The sequence below is a fragment of the Ipomoea nil genome, unplaced genomic scaffold (assembly GCF_001879475.1).
Source record: "Ipomoea nil cultivar Tokyo-kokei standard unplaced genomic scaffold, Asagao_1.1 scaffold0415, whole genome shotgun sequence".
Classification (NCBI taxonomy): domain Eukaryota; kingdom Viridiplantae; phylum Streptophyta; class Magnoliopsida; order Solanales; family Convolvulaceae; genus Ipomoea; species Ipomoea nil.
Window position 1 is genome coordinate 3,208,114 of NW_017616843.1, and position 24,510 is coordinate 3,232,623.

The 24,510-nt window shown below is 31.1% G+C and overlaps 1 pseudogene; it reads right to left on the reverse strand.

The window, feature by feature from the left end:
- Positions 1-1,836: 1,836 nt before the first annotated feature.
- Positions 1,837-18,487, reverse strand: LOC109172324 (annotated as a pseudogene).
- Positions 18,488-24,510: the final 6,023 nt, after the last annotated feature.

Here is a 24,510-nt window from a genome sequence, read left to right on the forward strand (position 1 = left end):
TGACTTGGCTTTATATGAATCTGTGCGTAAATGTGCTTTATCTGAATGTGCTTACTGTCTTTTTTACCAATCTGTCTTCTTGAGTGACCCAATTGTGTGCTTTTTGTGTTATTTGCTACGAATTTGTGCTTGAATGCGTTTGTTACTTGGTATGTGTTATCTACTTAATCTGCTCCAACTTGACTTGTGCTTATAAGTTATTTGTTAAAATTGTTATCACGTTTTGTTTTTCTCGTTGTTTCTAATCTTCTTATGCAGGTTCAATCCAATAGGGCACTCCGTCAGACTCAATCCACTAATATAGATGTTCACCTTTGTCAATTTATTGGCAAAAAGGGGGAGTATATACTAAGGGGGGGGGGGGGGGGGGGTATGGTTGGAATAAGGGGGACTTTTGGTTAATTTTGGAATATGGAATATGTTATGTTTAATTTAGTATTTGGCATGAATGGGTTATGGATTCTGTCTTGGTATAAAGGTCTTGGTTGCATTATGGATTGGATTATCTACTATAATGCATCTTGGTTTATATTCTGGATTTCTAATAATTTTATGATGGACTATACTGGGATTATCTTTGGATGAAACAGTCTACAGTTTTGACTCCTCTTACAGTGAATTGAATGGGACTTATTTGGATGGAGCTACGAATCATTGGTCATGGTAATTCAAATAACTCTAATGCTTAGTGTTTTGTCAAACTGATATACTATGGGCTCTTTATAAATAAAAATGTTGTTTATTTCTTTCTATTTGCCCAAAGTATAGATGTCTTAGATTTTGCCAATTAAATTGCCAAAGGGGGAGATTGTAAGTGTACAAATGATACACATTAAACCCGTTCATATTGGTTAATTTAATTGACAAAATAATTAGAGCATTTATTTGAAATTAACATATGGACCATGGACCGTCTCCTATCAGAAGGTATGATTTTATATTTCTACACTATGGTTTCAAGTTGGAGACTTTCGAAATTACGAAGAAGAATATTGATTATGGACAGTGAAATTAATCAGCTTTGAATATTTAAACATGTGGTTATGGTTTAATTAGATATATGCTAATTATGGATTATTTGAGCATTAATTAAGTGTGTGGCTACTTCTTCATTGCATAGGGAAATGAATATGTGACTTTGGAATATTTAGTGGAAGATTTGATTATTTTATTTGCATGGCCACAAATTATTTGGTTGAGAATGAGAAGTCAGGAAATGCAGCATTCAAATAAAAAAATGTGTGGTCTAGGATTAATGAAGATTATGAGATGCTGATTTCAAGGATCAATGTAATGCATATCCATTGCTATAAAAGGAAGTCACTCAAAGAAGAAAGTTGCCAATTCTGAGATCAATATTTTGAGTGCACATTTTATTACAAAGATTCCTGATTTAATCTGCTATGTTATTTAATTGTTAAGAATATTTAATCTGTAATACATGATCTATACGTGGTACTGCTGAAGCATCTTGTGAAGATTGTTCAGGCATACGTGTGTCAGTCTTGATAGGTGTTTGAAAGAGTGGTAGTAGTAAAGGCTGGAGGCCATCTGTATTTACCTCTTGTAATACTCCTTTTGGTGAACATCTATAGTGGATTGGGCAGACGTGGAGTGCCCCGCAGACGTAGGAGAAGGAGCTCCGAACTGCGTAACAATTTCTTTGTGTTTATGCTTTCTGTCTTCATTATTTATATTTGTTTAACCAAGTTTAATTAATGAACGTAACTTGTGCTTAACTTAAAAACAAGTAAAAATACATTACTTTTTTATTTCAAAATTCACGGTGCAATTTCAACATCTTTAATATCATACCCGGTTTAAGGTCTTGAGACAAGGAAATTCACATAGTATTTGCTCAGCATGATATTGCCAACATTCTTCATATGAATGGGACTCGAACCAAAGACCTTTCGAAATGGTAACACTGCCATCAGACCACAATGTACTTGGCTCCTACCAATATATCCTGCAATGAATATATATCATCTTGATCTCTATACTAAAAGTTATTGGCTCAAGTGAAAGGAATTGAGTAGCTTAAGCATGTAAGACATTTAGAATTCAAATTATATTCCCAACAATAAATTAGATTCATCAAAAGTTGATTATGTGAGAATTTTCGTACATGCACAAAAAGAATAAAATATTCTTACAAAATACAATTAATAATGGGAAATTTGTAATTTATGCCCCTCACAAATATATCAATTATCAATGTTACCCCTTAATTATTAGTGGTGTAAATATTGCCCCTCAATTTTCAAAACGTGACATATATTGCCCCTCCCCTGAATTATTAGTGATGTAAATGTGGTTACCCGTCGTCTTTCTTGTTCGAAGACCACAGTTTTTTCCTCAATTTTTCTTTCTTCGCTTATTCTCCTTCCGTCGACAACAATTTGTCTCCATCTTCATATTAGGGGAGGGGCAATATATTTCACATTTTGAAAATTGAGGGACAACATTTACACCACTGATAATTCAGAAGTGAGATTGATAATTGACATATTTGTGAGGGGCATAAATTACAATTTTCCCATTAATAATCCTTTGAATATATAAATCATTTTGGGAAATGATTGAATATATATTTTTAAATATGTTAAATTTGACAAATGAACAAAATATTTTTTGAAATATTATTTTATAGATTAGAGGTAAATAAGAAATTACCGATAACAAATGTATTGAAGGATGTCTTTTGCATTTGGGTTGTGCCACTCCAACGATTCCCACCATTCTTTCTCATTTTCATTTAAGTAGATCACTTGAAAGGAAGGAGGAAGGTATTATATTGTTGTCCAGATACCTCATTAATGGAAAAAAATGTAGGCATCCTCTTTACATTTGTACAACCCGAAATGTATATAACTTTAATGGAAGGGGAAATCATTTCTCTGCCATTGCATATGCTTTTCAATTCTGGCAGGTCGCGTAGGACTAAAGTTTTAAGGTTGGGGAGGTATAATATTATATTTGAGGATGAGAAGAGTGGGGTGTGGGTATTACTACTACCTTCTATACCTTCTTCTTCTTCTTCATCCCCCCCAACTCCTCCTATTACCACTTCTAGTTGGGAGCAGGATGCCACATGAAGTGTCTCAAGGTTTTTGAGATTTTGGAATAACGCCAGTGGCAACAACTTCTTCATACTTCCGCAATCATAGATTTGCAGATTTTTAAGGAATGAGAAGGTGCAATCTGGAAGAATTACATCTTCTCCCTTACACACACTTATTAATTTTGGCAGCTTAAAGAGAACCACTTCCTCAAGACTCTTAAATGGGGTGGCACCAGTGTTGCTTGCATTTTCTATTATTTGTTCGCTGTTCAAAATCCACTCTACTTCCTTGCAATCATCTACTCTTAGTTCTCTCAGATTACTCATTGATTGGAAATAGTCTTCTATGCAGCCCCCCTTCAACCATTCACATCTGAAAATGTCTAAACGACAAATGTTTGCAGGAAGCAAAGCTTTAATTTCTTGACTTCTTTCCCCTTTAAAACTGATTCCCTTCAAATACACAGTCCTGCTTTTACTGTCCAACTTTTGGTAATTCCTCCCGCCTACACATATGTGGTAGCATTCCAGTTGCTCAAGTTTTTTAAACAATGTGTTGAAGTTGTGCAATTCATCATAGTAGTTTGTAAATTCTTGAAGACGTGGCAATCAATTCAGTTCGTCACTCTGCAAGCTCCCACATTTCTCCAATTGGAGGCATCTAAGATTTCTTAGTTTGGATATTACGACTTTTGGAATCTCCAATATGCTTGTGTGCATCGTATATAGATATTGGAGACTCACTAAACATTCCATGTCTTGAGGCAATTCCCTAATTCCTTCACAACCTCTAATATTTAACACCCTCAATGCCCTCAGCTTCTTAATTGCTGCCAAACAACTAATCTTTGAACAACCCCTAATATCTAACACCCTCAATGCGCTCAGCTTCTCCAATGATGGCAAACAACTAATGCTTTCACAATATCCAAGAAATAATCCACAAAGATTCTCCAAATCTGATATTGAATTGGGAAGACACTTAAGCTGCCTGTTATAACTTAAATCAAGGACTCGAAGTAGTGTCGTCATGTATGACAAGAAAGATTCGGGGATTCTTTGAAGCTGCAGGGTATCTTTCAAAATCAAGGTTGAAAGGCTATTGCATCTGGGAGAAAATCCATCTGGAATTTCTTTTATTTTACTTCTCATAAAAGAAACTCTCTCCAATTCAGCAATCCAATGTTTTCTTCTCTGGAATTTCAGTGAGCTCAGATTTAACCATGAACTTTGAGATCTTTAAAGTCATTTCTCTCATTAAATCATGCATCCTAACATACCATTTCCCCCCTTCCAATAAGAAAACGTCTACAAGTTTATTCAATATGGAATGACCCTCGTCTTTATCTTCACATAATCCTTCTGCAATCAACTTCATTATTACTTCATCCTTGTCAATATCATGATCTTCAGGATACAAACAACAATAAAGGAAACACTCTTTCAACCTTTGATCATTCAATCTGTCGTAGCTAAATTTGAGTATTTCAAACACATCGTTTTCCAAGTTTTCCAATTGAAGAGAAGCATTTTGGAAATTATTAATGGCATTCCTCCAGATGTGATCATCATTCACCCGTCGCATGCTTGCAGCTACAACGTTGAGTGCCAATGGTAAGCCCCCACACTTTTTGGCCAATTCTTTGGCATGTTTTTCAATATCATCGGTGAGCACAGTATGACCATGAAGTAATAAATTCTCTTTGAACAAATCCCAAGCTTCATTTTCATTAAGAGTATTGACTTTGAACAATTTTTGGCACTCAATCTGGCAGCACACTTCTAGTGAGCGAGAAGTTATAATCAACTTGCACCCTTCAATCCCAAGAGGGTTACCCAATTTCTCCAAGCAAATGCACTTCCACATATCATCCAATATGAGCACAGTTTTCTTCCCCACTAAGTGTTTGTGTAAAATAGCAGCTCTTTGCTCTTCATCCTCGTCAACAAATTCAAGCCCGTCAATTTTTTTGGCAATGTCATCTTGCAACTTTTTTATGCTAAAATCTTGAGAAACTGTAACCCAATAAACTTTAACACCAGACATTTTTTGGAGGATTCGGTTATGTATATGTTTCACCAATGCTGTCTTCCCAACACCTCCCATCCCGTACATACCAATGCTCGAGACTTTATCATCCTTTAACCATCCATATAATTTCTCTAAATTATCATTAGATGTCTTTCCAGATAACTGAGAGACAACTAGTGAAGGTATTGTGCTTTCATCCACATCAACTACTGTAAGTTCACCAATATTTCTGAGTTCATTCCTAGCATTTTCAACTGCTTTTCCCATCTTTTTGACACCATCTATACTCAAATACTTTTCCCACCACTGCCCATGTATTGTTCTTTCTTTTAAAGTTGGAAAGTCATTTATCAGCTTTGTTGCTTTCTCAATCCAACCAACAACTTCTTGCTTCCTCATCCTTTTACCTCCTTGTTCCAAATTTGTCAACTTTGTTTGCAAATCGGCCAACTGGTTAGTAAGTTGATTTACTTGTGTTTCAAGATCTTCCACACTTTCATTCAAACCCACACATCCCTTAATGGTTTCAATTATTGTTGGAAATGCTGCCGATATTACTTGCCCCATCTTGTCTTCCAAAAATATATACGCTAAAAAAAAAAAAACAGAGTATTTTGATATGCATATATTAGGCCCCGTTTGGTTCGCGGAAAATATTTGAGGGGAAATGGAATTGAAATTCCATGAAAAAGAAATTACCGGAAAGATTAATTACATTGTTTGGTTAGTGAAAAATAAATTACTGGAAACATCGATTCCATTGTTTGGTTGAGTTTGGAATTGTAAAGAATAATGAATATAAAGACAATTATATCCCTACATAATAATAACAACAACAATAATAATTGTAATTAAGAAAAGTTGATGAGGGTATAATTGTCCTACTTGTTTTCCATGGAAAATGTTTTCCTCATTTTTAAGGAAAATGTTTTCCAATGAAAAATGTTTTTCATGAACCAAAAAAAGGAAAATCTTGTTTTCCTCAAATTTAAGGAAAACATTTTCCATGAACCAAACATTCCCTTATAGTTACCATTTACTTTTTTGGAGAAAAAAGGTTTCCAAGAACAACCTCTTGACCTATACTATAGGCCAGGGTTATATACATACTTAATCATTTAAGCTAACTTTTTTCCTTTTTATAATTTTTTCTATAGTACTTATTTATAAGGAGTGGGGTGGAGGCCGGGAGGGAGGACAATTACCCCACACTAGATCCACCCATGTATTGAAGGAAAATATTACATAGAGTCCCACTTCTTACTCCCAACTTCTACTCCTTACAAATTTTTGATGTAGACATTTTATGAAAATATTTTATCCTTGTTTGTCTCATCATGGAGTAAAAGTAAAGAAATACAATTTGAGAGTACATGTAATAGAACTTTTAATTTAATTTATCCCAAGTTCATTATTGAATTAGAATTAGAAAAAAATATACTAGTCATAATATAATAAAATAATCTACATACCTTGATGAGTTCAAAATATTTTAAAAATTACCTGAAAAATAAATTTACCAAATACAATTAAAAATAAGAATATGTCTCTTGCGAGATCATCTCATGTATGAAGACTAATGAGATGAATGTCAAAAACGGGTTTAAAAATCATTCTATTCTACTGTCTACTTTCTTTATCTGTTGCAACCCAAAGGGTCAATGTCCACCACCAGAGTTCGATCCTGTAACCTTCCCTCAAAAAGAATTACAGAGGTTCCATCTCAGTACAAAGTGCTTGACAAACAAAAAATACACCAAGCCAATGTTGGATCAGTTGGTAGAAAAACAAATAATAATCAAATAAAATAAGATTATTATTTTTCTGGAAATATAAGGGAAGGAAATATGGAGAAATTTGGCTAGTGTTTGGTGTTGGGTTTTTGCAAGAGTCAAGCGATCATTCTTTCCTTAAAACCTTATTTGCCACCTCCCAAAGATGCTAGGAGCATTGTGGCCTACGCTTCCCAGGATAAAACTTGCTATAATTCAATGTTTGAGCATTCAAACAAAGAATCCGGCGAGCAAGACAAGGCTATGAACACAGTATGACTAAAGAAAGAGTAGAAGCAGAGAGTTTTGAGACTGGAAATACTTTCGTGTTATGTAATTCTGTGTGTAAAAATTCTGCTGCCTCTACCTTATCTTATATAGGGGTGGAGGATTTAAATAGCTTTTAATTAGGCACTTAAGGGCACCCCTCCACCTTCCTGTAACAGCAGCCATGAACATGGGTTTCAATTAAAAATTAAAAATGGGTTTCAACTAAAAATTAAAAATTGGAATTAACTCAAAGAATTAATTCCGTAACAGCAGAATTGAACACCCAACGGTCACAAAACAGGACTGATTCGTGGCCAATTTTTGGACGACATTCGTGCCCGGGCTTGAATCAAGCCTTCCGATTTTGTTTCTAGTTGGTGATTCTTTCTCGAGTATCCCGCATACTCAAAAATCATTAAAGCATTAACATGCTAGCCTCTTGCGGTAGTCACTGTTTTAACGAGTGGTAGGGAGTCCGAGACCCCCACAATGACGCGCTCCATTCCATAATTTAGTTGTCCCATTGAACCTAGGTGCTAGCTAGGTTGGTATCCACTATAGAACTTTTTAGTCCAAGGGCATTAGACCCATTCCTTGTGTCAACTTCTCCACAACTTCTTTGCCTAACCCTTTGGTCAGCGGATCTGTTATATTGTCTTTTGACTTTACGTAGTCAATCGAGACAACACCAGTTGTGAGCAGTTGTCTAATGGTATTATGTCTACGACGCACGTGTCTAGACTTACCATTATACATATGACTATGTACTCTCCCAACTGTGGCTTGACTATCGCAATGCACACATATTGGAGGTACCGGTCTTTCCCAATTAGGAATATCCTCTATAAAATGGCGTAGCCATTCAGCCTCTTCACAACCTTTGTCCAAGGCTATCAGCTCAGATTCCATCGTGGATCTAGCTATCACAGTTTGCTTAGGCGCTTGTTTTAAACCATAGAGCGATTTAACCAACTTACACACTTTCCTTTCTTGGCCCGGAACCACGAACCCTTCGGGTTGTTCCATATAGATTTTCTCATCTAATTCGCTGTTTAGGAAAGCGGTTTTCACATCCATTTGATGAACTTCCAAGTTCCGCAACGCGGCTATGGCAAGTATCATCCTAATGGAGTTTATTCTCGTCACGGGAGAATACGTGTCGAAGTAATCAAGGCCCTCGCATTGCCTGTAACCCTTGATTACAAGCCTAGCCTTATACTTCTCGATGGAACCGTCCGGTTTCATCTTCCTTTTAAAGACCCACTTGGATCCTAAGGGTTTACTACGCGGAGGCAGATCAACCAGTTCCCAAGTGTGATTCTGTAGAATAGAATCAACTTCACTTTTTATAGCCTCTTTCCACATTGATCTTTCCGTAGAAGTCACGACTTCTACATACGTTCGGGGCTCATTTTCAATCAAACAAGATAGAAAATCAGGTTCGTTTTCTAATAAACAAGTTAGAGTACCCTAATCGTACTCTAACAGGTAAGTTAGAAAATCAGGACCGAATAATTTTCCAACTCTCGCCCGCTTACTGCGTCTCGGCTCGAGCTCGGGTTCTTTCTCAGATTCCCCACTATCATTATCTATAGTTTCGTCAAACGTTCGTTTTGACGTACTTGGTCCCTTGTTGGACCTACAAGGAAATATATTTTCAAAAAAATATGCATTCCTTGATTCTATTATCGTGTTCTCATGTACGTCCAGATTATGGGACTCATGTACTAAGATCCGATAAGCAGTACTATTATGTGCATAGCCAATAAAGATACAGTTCGCTGTCTTAGGACCTATCTTTATTTTCTTAGGTGTTGGCACCAAAACTTTGGCAAGACACCCCCACACTTTCAGGTACTAGTAAGAAGGTTTCCTACCGTTCCACAGCTCATAAGGAGTTTTATCGAGCTTCTTGCGGGGGTACCTTATTCAAAAGGTAATTACTTGTCAAAATCGCCTCACCCCACGCATCTTGAGGTAGGCCCGAACTTATAAGCATCGCATTCATCATATCTTTCAATGTACGATTCTTTCATTCGTCAACACCGTTCGATTGAGGTGAGTAAGGTGCAGTACGCTCGTGTATTATACCTATACTCGCACAGAAGTCACCAATACGTGCTTCGTACTCACCACCTCTATCGCTTCTAACCTTCTTAATTCTCCGATTAAGTTGGTTTTCCACTTCATTCTTATAAAGAACGAATTTATCAACGACTTCATCTTTGCTCTTAAGCAAATACACATAGCAGTATCGAGTGCTATCGTCGATAAATGTGATAAAATACTTATTACCACCTCTCATTTGTATCGATCTAAAATCGCACAAATCACTATGGATTAATTCTAGTGGTTCAACTTCCCTTTCAACCGATTTGAAAGAAACTTTCGTTAGTTTTGCCTCAACACAAATTTGACACTTGTTATTTGTGTCAATTTTAAAGTTAGGAATATGGTCCATGCTAATTAATCTACGCATAGAATTAAAATTAACATGACCTAGCCGGCTAGCCTACCATGCCACAAATTGGAAGACTCAAGCAAGTAAACAGAATTAACTTTGCTTTTATTGATAACAGGAATTACACTGAGCTTAAAAAGCCCGTCAGTTACATATCCTTTACTAACAAACATCCCTAATTTGGACAAAACTACTTTGTCTGACTCGAACACCATGCGAAAGCCATGCTTGTTCAACAGAGAGCCAGACACAAGATTCTTCCTCAGCTCAGGAACATACAACACGTTGTTCAACGTCAGTTCCTTCCCGGAAGTCATCTTCAGAACCACCTTGCCCATGCCTTCCACAGCAGACTGAGCAGAGTTTTCCATCCACACCTTTTCACCCTCAACGGTCTCAAAGGTGTTGAAAATCTCTTGGTTGCAACACAAGTGTCTGGTTGCACCGGTATCAATGAACCACTCACGAGAGTTTGAGCCTACGAGGTTCACCTCAGTCACCATAGCCGAAAGGCTAATCTCGACCTCCTTCTGACTGCTATCTCCAACAACATTGGCTTCAGAACTCTTGTTCTTCTTCCTTGGAGCCTTGCATTCAGATGCTCTGTGGCCAGGCTTGCCACAATTGTAGCATTCACCAGGAAACTTGTTCTTGGTAACGCCACCTTTCGGACCTAGCTTTCACTTGTCCTTCTTGTTCCTCTTGGAGCTTTTACCATGCTCCACAACGTTTTCCTTAGCGCCAACAATGATAGGAACTTTCCTATCATTCGTCTTGTTCCCTTCCTCAATCCTGAGTCGCTGGATCAGGTCCTCCAGATTCATTTCCTTTCGCTTATGCTTAAGGTAGTTCTTGAAGTCCTTCCAACCTGGAGGCAATAAGTGGATCACAGATCCCACTTGGAAGGCTTCACTTAGCACCATGCCCTCGTCACGGATCTCATTGAAGATTAATTGCAAATCTTCTACCTGACTTAGCACGACCTCTGAATCAACCATTTTGAAGTAGAGGAATCGGCCAACCATAAATTTCTTTGAGCCGGCATCCTCACTTCGGTATTTATGATCCAAAGCTTCCCACAACGCTTTTCATGTGTTAATCTTTCGATATACATCATATAGCGTGTCACACAATCCGTTCAGGATGTAGTTTCGGCAAAGGAAGTCCGAATCCTTCCAATAGCCAACTGTCATCACGGATTGTGCATCTTGTTCCTTCAACGCATGAACACTCTCAGAGAAGAACCTTGCCAAGCCGAGAGTTGTTAGGTAGAACAACATCTTTTGTTGCCACCTCTTGAAGTTCGACCCAACACCGGTGAACTTCTCCGGCTTTTCAGCCGAACCACTCGGTACCGAAGGTACTCGAGACATGGGAATATATCCCTCAGTGCTCCCACCATCTTGTGAACCAACGTTCACTGGTGTAGCTTGGGAATTAGCAACATTGTTACCGTTTCCTCCATTGTTGTCCGCAACAACATTATCCTCCCCATCGATTGGCAGTACGGGATGCTCCATTTTCTTCAATGAAATTCGGAGAAGACCACCAACGGAAAAACAAGGAGTAAGGTTTTAAGACTGTTGGATCCTTGGTAGAAAAACAAATAATAATCAATAAAATAAGATTATTATTTTTCTGGAAATATAAGGGAAGGAAAGATGGAGAAATTTGGCTAGTGTTTGGTGTTGGGTTTTTGCAAGATTCAAGCGATCACTCTTTCCTTAAAACCTTATTTGCCACCTCCCAAAGATGCTAGGAGCATTGTGGCCTAGGCTTCCCAGGATAAAACTTGCTATGATTCAATGTTTGAGCATTCAAACAAAGAATCCGACAAGCAAGACAAGGCTATGAACACAGTATGGCTAAAGAAAGAGTAGAAGCAAAGAGTTTTGAGGCTGGAAATACTTTCGTGTTATGTAATTCTGTGTGTAAAAATTCTGCTGCCTCTACCTTCTCTTATATAGGGGTGGAGGATTTAAATAACTTTTAATTAAGCACTTAAAGGCACCCCTCCACCTTCCTGTAACAGCAGCCATGAACATGGGTTTCAATTAAAAATTAAAATTAACTCAAAGAATTAATTCCTTAACAACAAAATTGAACACCCAACGGTCACAAAACAGGACATGTTCGTGCAGGTCGAAACTGGAAGTTTCGGCCATGGTATTAAGGCTAACATAAACTGTAGTAAACTAGTAACCTGCCTCGTTACAGCGGAAGCTCTAGGACCGCCCAAGTATCCCTAGCCATAGTTGTTGGTATTGCCACGAGATGGTAAACCTGCAGAATAAAGGTTAGTGTTTTGTCTACAACTTCTCCCCCGAATACCTGATAGTGTGTGTATCCTGAACACGGGAGCTGTGGGAGGACTCATTATGCTTAGAAGCCTACATGCCATCAATGTAGGCAGATATTCAGTTAATCTTAAACTGAATATCCTGGGTTGCCTAACAGATTAAGCCACTAACTGACTTAATCTTCCTACTTGCACCACAACCACCCAATAATACAATATATTATATATTATAATATATTGTATACAGGGAAAATACTTACATTTGGCAAACTACTCGTGTTCGTGTTCAGTAAGCGTTCGTTTATGTTCATTTGTTAAGGTAAATGAACATTAACAAACAAAATTTAGAGCTCAGTTAATAAACGAACAGAGCTTGAACAGTTGTAAGCTCGTTTGCTAAGAGATCGTGAACAAGCTCGTTTGTGTTCGTTTATTAATGTTCGTGAATAAGCTCGTTTATGTTCGTTAATAATGTTCGTGAACAATCTCGTTTGTGTTCGTTTAATAATGTTCGCGAACATGTTCACAAACATATATATTATATTAGTTATGTAGTTGTGTTGTTTGTTTGATTATTGTTCGTGAACGTAGATTATTTATTGTTCACGAACGAATTGTGATCATGAACATGTACATGTTTTTGTCTATTAAGTGTTCATGAACGTAAATAAATATGTTCGTGAACGTGCTTGTTAATGAACATGTTTGTGAACGTGTTAACGAACACGTTTGCGAACGTGTTCACGAACGTTAACAAACACGTTCACGAACGTTAACAAACACTAACTAACGCTTAGCAAACCAACACGAACAGGATTTTCAAAAACCTTAACAAACGAACACGAACACGAACACTCCAAATTCCTTAACAAACGAACACAAACAACACGTTTATGTTCGGTTCGTTAACAACCCTAATTATGTGGCAAATAAAAGAGGTTGAATAAATCATATGGAGTAAATTAAATTCTCACTTAAAATTTAGGGTCTGTTTACTAACTGGAAATTTCTAGAAACTAGAAAATAGAAAACAGAAAACATGTTTACTAGCACATTTTTCCATTTTAAAAACTGAAAATAATTTCTGGATATTTCTGAAAAACGGGAACACTCTTAAAAACTATTTTCTAAATGGAAAACATAATAATCTATCATCTATTTAATTATATGTCACTATAACCACATTACTATGATTACATTCATTATCATCTTATTTTACTTATCGCTATCTTCTATCTTTTCTACTTACTTTACTTATTTAAACATAACTTATTTACTTACACTTTAAAGTTAGACATTATTTACATTATCAAAATTAAAAATTAAACTCTATATAATCTTTTAGATTTTGATTGAACTCAATAGATTATTAGTTCGAATATTTTTAATTATGTTACATAGCAATACAAGTTCGGTCCAGATATTGGATATTGAAATCTCACATCTCACATATATTGGAATTCAAAGTAAAAGTTATATCTACTATCTACTATACTAATAAGAGCCCAAGAGAGTTAGGCCTATAATGGGTAGAAAAAATGGCGGTCAAATTTTTTAATCAAATGAATGGCTCAAATTGATCAGATTTTAATTTTTCCTTAAGATTTCCTAATTTATCCTTAATGAATATGATTATCCGTTAACTTTTCCGTTAAATATTATTTTTTTCCGTTAATTTCTGTTAGTTCACCGTTAACTTACTCATTGATTTCAATAAGAAAGGTCTTATGTTCGAACCCCATCCCAATTAAAATTGACATAATTAGTACTCTATTTTACTCTTATTAAATTAAAAAATAATTTAGTAGCTAAAACAAAATTAATGTAATTAAAATTGGCATAATTTAGTAATTAAAATTGGCATAATTAGTACTCTATTTATGCATTTCTTTAATTTAGAATTATGTGTCTACAATGTCTTTATTCAAAAAAATTAGTCATTATCAATAAATTAAATAAGAGAAAATAATTTCATTAGTTATATTGTCTTTATTTTTCTCCAATATAAAAATTCTTTACATTCAAATTCATCAATTGATTATATTCGCTACATTGTCTCTACAATGTCTTTATTAAAAAAAATTTATTCATTATCAATAAATTCATTAAGAGAAATAATTTTATTAGTTATATTGTCTTTATATTTCTCCAATGTAAAAATTCATTACATTCAAATTCATCAATTGATTATATTCACTACATTGTCTATTATCTTTTTTGTGCACTATTTTTTAATTAAATATCAAAGTTATAATACAAAATAATGATATATATTTATTTACCAAGTATTTTATTAATATCATGAAAAAATTAAAAATATATATATAATTAATAAAGTCAATCATATTAACTACTTCGAGAGATTTGTTGACAAAGAGAGTATTCAAATCACACAACAAATTGAAGTGAGAACTACCCCGCAATGTCCTTGTTTGATAATCACCAGTTAGCGGATTATATTAGTGAATTTGACCAGCGAATTATATCAACGATTGGTAAAAAGATATTTGAAAAAATTAGCTGTTTAGATTAACATGTAAAATGACCAAAGGGTATAATAATAATAATAATAATAATAATAATAATAATAATAATAATAATAATAATAATAATAATAATAATAATAAAATAATAATAATAATAATAATAATAATAATAATAATAATAATAATAATAATAATAATAATAATAATAATAATAATAATAATAATAATAATAATAATAATAATAATAATAATAATAATAATAATAATAATAATAATAATAATAATAATAATAATAATAATAATAATAATAATAATAATAATAATAATAATAATAATAATAATAATAATAATAATAATAATAATAATAATAATAATAATAATAATAATAATAATAATAATAATAATAATAATAATAATAATAATAATTAATAATAATAATAATAATAATAATAATAATAATAATAATAATAATAATAATAATAATAATAATAATAATAATAATAATAATAATAATAATATAATAATAATAATAATAATAATAATAATAATAATAATAATAATAATAATAATAATAATAATAATAATAATGATAATGATAATGATAATGATAATGATAATGATAATGATAATGATAATGATAATGATAATGATAATGATAATGATAATGATAATGATAATGATAATGATAATGATAATGATAATGATAATGATAATAATAATAATAATAATAATAATAATAATAATAATAATAATAATAATAATAATAATAATAATAATAATAATAATAATAGTAATAGTAATAGTAATAGTAATAGTAATAGTAATAGTAATAATAATAATAATAATAATAATAATAATAATAATAATAATAATAATAATAATAATAATAATAATAATAATAATAATAATAATAATAATAATAATAATAATAATAATAATAATAATAATAATAATAATAATAATAATAATAATAATAATAATAATAATAATAATAATAATAATAATAATAATAATAATAATAATAATAATAATAATAATAATAATAATAATAATAATAATAATAATAATAATAATAATAATAATAATAATAATAATAATAATAATAATAATAATAATAATAATAATAATAATAATAATAATAATAATAATAATAATAATAATAATAATAATAATAATAATAATAATAATAATAATAATAGTAATAATAATAATAATAATAATAATAATTGTTTTTAAAAAATTAAAAATATATAATTAAGTCAATCATATTAACTGTACTACTTGGCGGATTTATTGACAAAAAGAGTATTCAAATCACACAACAAATTAAAGTGGAAAACTACTTCGCAATATCCTTGTTTGGCAATCAACTGTTAGCTCTTCAATATTAGTATATATTTAATATTTTATGCCCTAATTTTTATTTTCTCTCCCTTATGTCCCGTATTTGGTTTCAACCATACATATATAATTATTTTATTGACAATTATAATCAAAATATTGACTATATTATCTTGCATTTGTAAACTTTGAATTACATATTTAAATACGCAAATTAAACATTCAGTTATCTATGCATGAACAATTCCAATACAATCTTGTCTTGATATACTTTAAAGTACTTATTTTTAAAAAAAAAACATTGGGCATTATCCCAATCGCGCAATGCGCGTAAAAAACTAGTATTCATATACATGTCATTCAAATGAATATATCCAAACAATATTTTAAATATTAGCTCAAAAAATATTAATATTATCTAAACTAAATTTTAGGTGAACTTAGTAGGTTATTGGTTCGGATATATTTTTTTAGTTATTATGTTATATACAGATATAAATTTTTGTTAAGTTATCAAATCTAAAAATCTTACATATATTAGACTTAAATGTAAAAAAAAAAATTAAATTTATTTCATTTAAACCAAACATATGTAAAAATATTTTAAATATAATATCTAAAAATCACTCGAAATTAAACTTTTGTTAATCTTATAACGTTAATCTAAAAATAAAAATTTTTAAAAAATAAGTGTAAGTAAACAAGTTTTCTAAATAGAAAACAGAGAATGAAAACTGAAAAATTAGAAAACAGAAAACAGTTCTCTGTTAATAAACATACCACTTTTTTAAAGAATTTTGTATTAAAACTAAACTATGTAAAGTGTGAAATATAAAAAAGTATTTAGAATTTGCATACCTTCAGCAACAGCCTTGTGGTTTGAAGTTTGAAGCTCTGATCTTTCTATTATATTGTAGCAAGGAAGAAGCAAAGCGGTGATTTATGATTCCAATTTCTGTTTTGAAGTTAAATAAATTAAGACTCAAACTCACAAGAGAAATTGGAAGAATTAAAAGTTGACACCCCCCCCCCCCCCCCCCCCCCCCAGGCCACAGCTAAATTAAAAGTTGAATGCTGAGATATTACTTATAGCTATTGTCTTGGTTGGTGCATATATAAGTTAAAAGTTTAAATTTGTTGGTCAAATCTTTACGACCTAACGGGCCAACGGCACCACAAATTTTAGTATGGACCATGTTCTAACAGCATGAACCATAAAATATGTATTATTTTAATTATATTTCATTTTATTTGACAATATTATTATATTTTTAAATTTTATTATAGCAATACTAAAGTATCATTTTAATTGTACTATATTTTCATTTGATAATATATATTATTTCCTCAAAAAAAAAAAGATAATATATATTATTGCTTGAACTCTATTTTTTATTTTATTTTCTACACACTTTTTAAATTATAGTTATGTTGAAATATTATTTTAATTGCACTTAAAGTTATTTGACAATATATGTTATTGTAAGCCTCTGGATTTTAGTTTCATTTTTCACGCACACTAATTCCATTATAACAATACTAAATAAAGTATCATTTTAATTATATTACAATTTCATTTGATAATAATGTACTCTCTTTTTTAGTTTAATTTTTCATACACACTAGTTTCATTATAATATAACACTAAAGTATTACTCCGTATTTTAATTCTACTATAATATCTTTCGACGATCATGGTCCACCGTATAACAATTGCAACGTCACTTTCTGATCGAGAGAATTTTCATTGGAAATATTTGACAAAAGAAATAAATATTTAAATTTCACTAAACGTCTAAACCGTCAATTACAATTTCATTCGTAAAAAATAAAAAATAAAAATATGAATAACACTTGTGTAAGACCGTGACACGAGTCTTAAATCTCAATCCGTGAGACAGGTCGAATCTTTTATTAATGGGTCAAATCTTTAACCTCATTAATCAAAGATCCGACTCGTTTCACTATACAAGTTTTTGCCTAAAAATATTTGTTGCAAGACAACTATTCATCAGCTAGAATTATGAAGAATATAACAATTATATATGCTTCTTCCAAAAAAAAAAATAACAATTATATATGCACACCTTTATGAGTCCGGAATACTTAGAAGAAATATGAAAAAGTAAATATAAATGATGTAAGAATTAACTAAAACTAAAAAGAAAAAAAAAAGTATTTTACCAAATAAAATTGGAAAGAAGAAGAAAGATCGAACTAGAGAGATCGAATTAACTTAAATAGTTGATTTAGCCACTACAGATGAAAAGAGGTTGATCTACCTTCATGAGTCAGAAAAAGCTGTCTTAGTTTAGTAAAATAGTTAAAGAGGATGAAATTTGCAAGTTATAATTAAAAATATTGAATTATTATGATTAACTATAGAATTAACTCTTTTTTAATTAAATACAATTAAAAAATAATAAGTTATAAACTTTTGAATATATATTTCAAATTTGAAATTATTTATATAACATAGGTGTGAGTGAAGAGAATAGATGCAGAGGAAATTTAATGCTTCAAATCGAACAAATATTTGCTGCAAAGGAAATATAAAAAATTCATCTATTTAGTCAAGAGAATAGATGCATACATACCTGCAGCGGATCGGAGCAGCTATAATTTGTGTTTAAAAACTGGAATTCACTTAGCAGTAGCTTATCGGCAATAAACAAACCCAGAAGCCTAGATGCAGAGAGAGAGAGAGGGTTTTTTAAGAAGAAGAAGAGAAATTCAATGGAAGGAGTTAAGGAACTTTTTCTTTTTTTTTTTTTTTTTTTGGTTTCTGAAGAAGGAGAAGAAGAAAATGAGAAATTCAATGGTCAGAAATTTTTTTGAGTTGCTGCGTATAAATCATCATAACACAGTATAATTAAAATTTAAATGATCTTTAATTTTGATAATTATATCTTATATATTTACAATATGATTCAATTTTTTACTTCTTACTTCTTACAATATCATTGAATAGGTTAAAGTACTTACAAAGTCCCACGTTTTGTTCATTTTAGTTATTATACCTTTATTTTGTTCAATTTAGTCTTTGTACTTTCAAAAGTTATGTAATTAAAGATAATAATTAACGGTGTTAATATTACCGTTAACTTAGGTTACGTGGTACTGACGATATTTATAATCCTACTCGTATATTACTTTATAAATATTTAAAATTAATTATTTTTTCCACCAATATATTAAATTAGTATGTCGAAATAAATAATTACAACAATGTTCCTAATGAGATTTGAACAATTGTCCTTAATTTTGCCACTTTTTAAAGTAGATGGACTAAATTGAACAGAATAAAAGTACAATGATTAAATTGAAAAAAATACTATAATACAGAGACTTCATAGGTAATTTGACCCATTCAATATAATTATGGCCCTATTTGGTAAAATAGTTAGTTTATCAGCCAATTTTAACTTATTTGGCAACTATTAATTGTTGAACTTGGTTAAAAAATCAATATAATTGTTTAGTTAATTAGCTTTTTGTAACTCCAAAATACGTAGTACTAAAAGTCAAAAAGCTGTTCAAAGCAATTTTTTCAATTAGCTTTTTGAAAAAAGAAATTATAACAAACAGTTATCAACTAATAATTAATTTACTAAACACCTTTTTACCATCAACTAATGTTATCAACTAGTTATACCTTTTAATTAGCCCAATCAACTAACAATTAATAGCTATCAGCTATCACTCATTTACCAAACATGCCTATATCTTTTATTTTACTTCATAATTTTGAATGCAATTTGAGCAAATAATTGAAGCCAGCTGTGTCCAGTGCACCGACATAATAACGAGTAATTGAAAAGTAGTCTAGTAGTGGACCAACGTTTTGAAAATTATTGTACCCTGTCTATGGAAATTGAATAGGAATCCACACATTTGCTTAAATATACTCCGTATTACTTTGTCTAAGTAATTAACAGTGAAATTCTTTATATTCTTATTTCAAAAAAAAAATCTTTATATTCTTTAATTACTATTCATTAATCAATTCAACAAAAAAATCATTTAATAATCACATACAAAAAAAAAAGTTATTCAAAAAATGTCAAATTTAAAAGTAATCTAATAAATTTAAAAGAGGAATGTATCATCATCACCTTTTATTTGTTTCAATGTACAAATTATGGACATGTAGGGCAACTAGTAGTTATATATAGTTGGAAAATTATTTTTTGTTATAACCAATTTAGCTTTAAAATTTTCACCTAATTTAGTTGTTGTGATTGACTACATGACTAATGTTAGACTTCATAATTTTGAACATAATTTACTAACATCATATATGAAACAATTATTTAAGCTAATTGATGTTATCACATCTGTGTTTGTTTTTATAGTTATTTTGAATCATCTCAGTAACTAAAGAGGGTGTATTCAATCATGACTTTTGTAGAATTTTAAAGACTTTTAAAATGATAGATTTTAACAAACTTTGATTGACTTTTATAGAGTCTCAAAACTTTTTAAAACTTTATAAGACTCTATAAAAGTCTGTATAAAAACATTCATAGACTTTTATCAATTTTTTATTTTAAAAAGTCTACAAAAGTCATTAAAATTCTAAATTGAATACATACTTACAAACTTTCATTGATTTTGATTCTTATCATTTATAATTTTCTTACAAAACATTTATAATATATCATAAAATTTTCTTATTACGTAGTTCTTCACTCATATCAATATTCTCAACATTATTATGTTTATCCATAGTATGTTGAGACGTATATGCTAATTACTTATATATATTATTAATAAACCAAAAAAATTAAATAAAAACAATCTAATATATATATATATATATATATATATATATATATATATATATATATATATATATATATACTTTGCTAAGCATCACGCAAAGAACTATTATTTGCAATAGCAATTTGAGACTGCGAATAACAACAAGGTGTTACTGTTTGCAACCCCAAATTGTTGTTGCGAACAGTAGTTCGCTATTCGTAGTAACTTGTTGTTTAAAAAAGGAAAAATATATATTACGACTATAAACATAAAAAGAATAAAAATCAAAATATATAAGTATTTATATGAATATTATGAAACATATACTAAAATTTGATAATGAAAAATTTGCTTTGTTCATGTATTTAGGGAGAATTAGAGAAAGTTAGGGATAAAAATTTAGTAAAAAAAATAAAAAAAAATCATAGAAAAAATAAAAATCAATATAAACAAGCAATAATGAAGTAAAAATAATATTATTTCGAATTTTTAGAGGAAGATTGTAATGTTTAGGAGAGAGAGAAAAAATTGGTAGAGTTTAGGTATGAGGAAAATATATATAGGATAATGAAGAAAAAAATAATTTTATTAAATTTAAATAGGTTTATAAAGTTTAAATTGGGAGAAAAAATAAAGTTTAAATAGAGAGAGAAAACATTCAAAGTTGTTAGAAACAAAGTTTTGAAATCGGGGGGTTGATGGTTGGATTTCAACTATTTATATTTGAGAAGAAAAAGTTTACAAAAGTCTTAAAATTAAAAAGTCTACAAAAGTTCATAACTTTTTGAATACCACGTGACTTTTAAAGACTCTCTAAAAGTCTTAATCGAATACCACACGACTTTTAAAGACTCTTTAAAAATCTTGATTGAATACCGCCTAACTTTTAAAGACTCTCTAAGGAGGGTGTACTCAATCATGACTTTCATAGAGTTTTAAAGACTTTTATGAACTTTAAAAGTTTGGAGGTATTCAATTCAAACTTTTAGGGAGTCTTTAAAAGTCAGGCGGTATTCAATCAAGATTGTTAAAGAGTCTTTAAAAGTCGGGTGGTATTCGATTAAGACTTTTAAAGAGTTTTTAAAAGTCATGTGGTATTCAAAAAGTTATGAACTTTTGTAGACTTTTTAATTTTAAGACTTTTGTAGACTTGTGTAGACTTTTCCTTCTCAAATATAAATAGTTGAAATCCAACCATCAACCCCAAGATTTCAAATTTTCTTTCTAACAACTTTGAATGTTTTCTCTCTCTATTTAAACTTTATTTTTTCTCCCTATTTAAACTCTATAAACCTATCTAAATTCAATAAAATTTTTTTTTTCTTCATTATCCTATATTTTCCTCATACGTAAACTCTACCAAATTTTCTCTCTCATAAACTTTAGAATCTTCATCTAAAAATTCGAAATAATATTATTTTTACTTCATTATTACTTGTTTATATTGGTTTTTTTTTTCTATGAATTTTTTATCCCTAACTTTCTCTAATTCTCCTTAAATACATGAACAAAGTAAATTTTTCATCGTCAAATTTTAGTATATGTTTCATAATATTCATATAAATACTTATATATTTTGATTTTTATTATTTGAAAGTTTGTAAGGATGTATTCAATTTAGAATTTCAATGACTTTTGTAGACTTTTTAAAATAAAAAGTTGATAAAAGTCTATGAATATTTTTTATATAGACTTTTATAGAGTCTTATAAAGTTTTAAAAAGTTTTGAACGATTCTATGAAAGTCAATCAAAGTTTATTAAAATCTATCATTTTAAAAGTCTTTAAAACTCTACAAAAGTCATGATTGAATACACCCCCCTAAAAGTTTAAATTGAATACCCCCAAACTTTTAAAGTTCATAAAAGTCTTTAAAACTCTATGAAAGTCATGATTGAATACACCCCCTTAAGTTCTTTAATTTTGCTTATTTAATAAATGTTTTCCTTGCTATTCTCATTAGGATATGATTTTACACTTATTTTGAATGTTTTACGGTATTTGCTAATATTTTTAAACCATTGTAAGTCAAAGTTATGAGCAAAAAAAATCTTAAGATAAAATTAGAGTCAAAAGTAGACCGAAAGACACATAGTACATTTGACGCGTCCAAAATTTTCAGAAAGTTTTCTGGTCCTGGTCTCGACGCGTCAAGCAAATGACGCAGCAATTAATTCAAAAGGAAGCAGCGCTGTTTTGCATTAGAAATCAATTCCCAAATTCCATGAGGGCAGGCACTGATTCCAAGCAAATCAAAGTGGATTGCATAATTTCCAAATTAAAAGTTAGGCAAATAATTTTCAAAGTCAAAGACAAAAATTTCTAAATAATAAAATAAGAAAATTTCAACCTCGCCTCAACTTTGTACCTATTATAAAATTCCATTTTCCTTAACCTTAAGAAGACAAGTAGTTTAGAATAGAGTAAATAATTAGAATAGATAATTTACAATTCATAGTTTAGAATTCAGAGGTTTTTGGAGATAAGAAGGAGAGAAATCAAGAGCCACAAGTTGTCTTGGGAAGCAAGAAGAAGACTAGGGAGATTTGAGAAAATCGTCTGGTTAATTCTTGTACTCTTTTGATGATTCGTGATGGAATAATATAATATGCCTGCCATATTATTATTATTATTATTATTATTATTATTATTATTATTATTGTTATTATGTATAATAATAATGATATTAATTAGTCAAAGAGAAGAGGTCATCATGGCAAGAAAATAGGGAAGGCTACTGGAAGTTACAACTGATGACATTATATAAAGATTCTGGGATGCAAACAAAAGGGGGAGAAATCTCAGATATAAAACCTTTTCTTCTACATATATATTATGGATTCTTCCTTATACTCCATGGCCATGGCCACCTTATGTATATATACTACACCTACAACTACTTAGTGGATTTCGGCTTGGCTTAGCCCAAAAAGGCTCGTGGTTTTCACCGTATTGGTTTCCACGTTAAATATCTTTGTGTCTGTCTATTTATTTATTGATTCCCCGCAATCATCACTTCATAATATTCATCTATATTTTCTCCATGGAGATGTTTATTCATTAATTGGATTAATTAACACGGACCCCCGGGTTAATTAATTCCATCAATGGTGCTCTTGTTGAGAGCGGCTGTATAAGCTTAAGCATGCTCTCTCTTTTATCTATCCCTTGATTAAACACTCAAGTTTAATTTGTTCTCCATTCATATCTCACAACGAAATATATTATTCATCTTTGTGATATTCATCTTTATATTGGTCATCTTTTTTCATGATTCCATTTATACATGATTCTTTCATTGATTTGGAAGCTTGAAATGTGGAGTTTCTGACACTATAATAACCGCTTGAGATTGGGTTTCCCTTTGTTCTTGAATGAGATCGAAGCAGAGGCCGAAGAAACAATGAATGCAGTGGCCAGTTCCTCTGCTGCCTTTCGGGTATAATGAGGATTATCCTCATTATACTGGCTTTCACTATTTTCAAAGCCAGAAGGCCTGTACCACCGTCGATTCCGATCTCTCCTTCGACATGTTCCGACTCGCTGTCCGCCTCAATCTCACCCTCGACGCCGACGTCTCCTTCTAGAACCCCAACGGTGTTGGCTTCAATTATACGGCAATAGCTCCGTCCTACTCAAGTACGGGCGAGTGGACGTCGGCGGCGCTCCCATTCCCGCCGGCAAGATTGGGGCTAGCCAGACCGTCCAATGAACATCTCCCTCCCTATCATGGCAGATTGGCAGATCACCTTCTTTCCAATAATCAGCTCTTCTCCGATAGCCATGAGGATTATTTTTATTTTTTTTTGGAAGAAATTCTGGAGACGAGATGCCGTGAACTGTTGTTACCGAAGCTCTGCAACTTGAATTGTTGTTGCCAGGTGTGATGCCGCAAAGGCTATGGCTGTCGATTCCAAAGAATTACAATATAAGTGGTGAATCCCAACCGGGCATTGAAATTTAAAAGATAAGTTTCTCTAATCATTAGATTGCTTTATATTATTATTGTTATAATAATAATT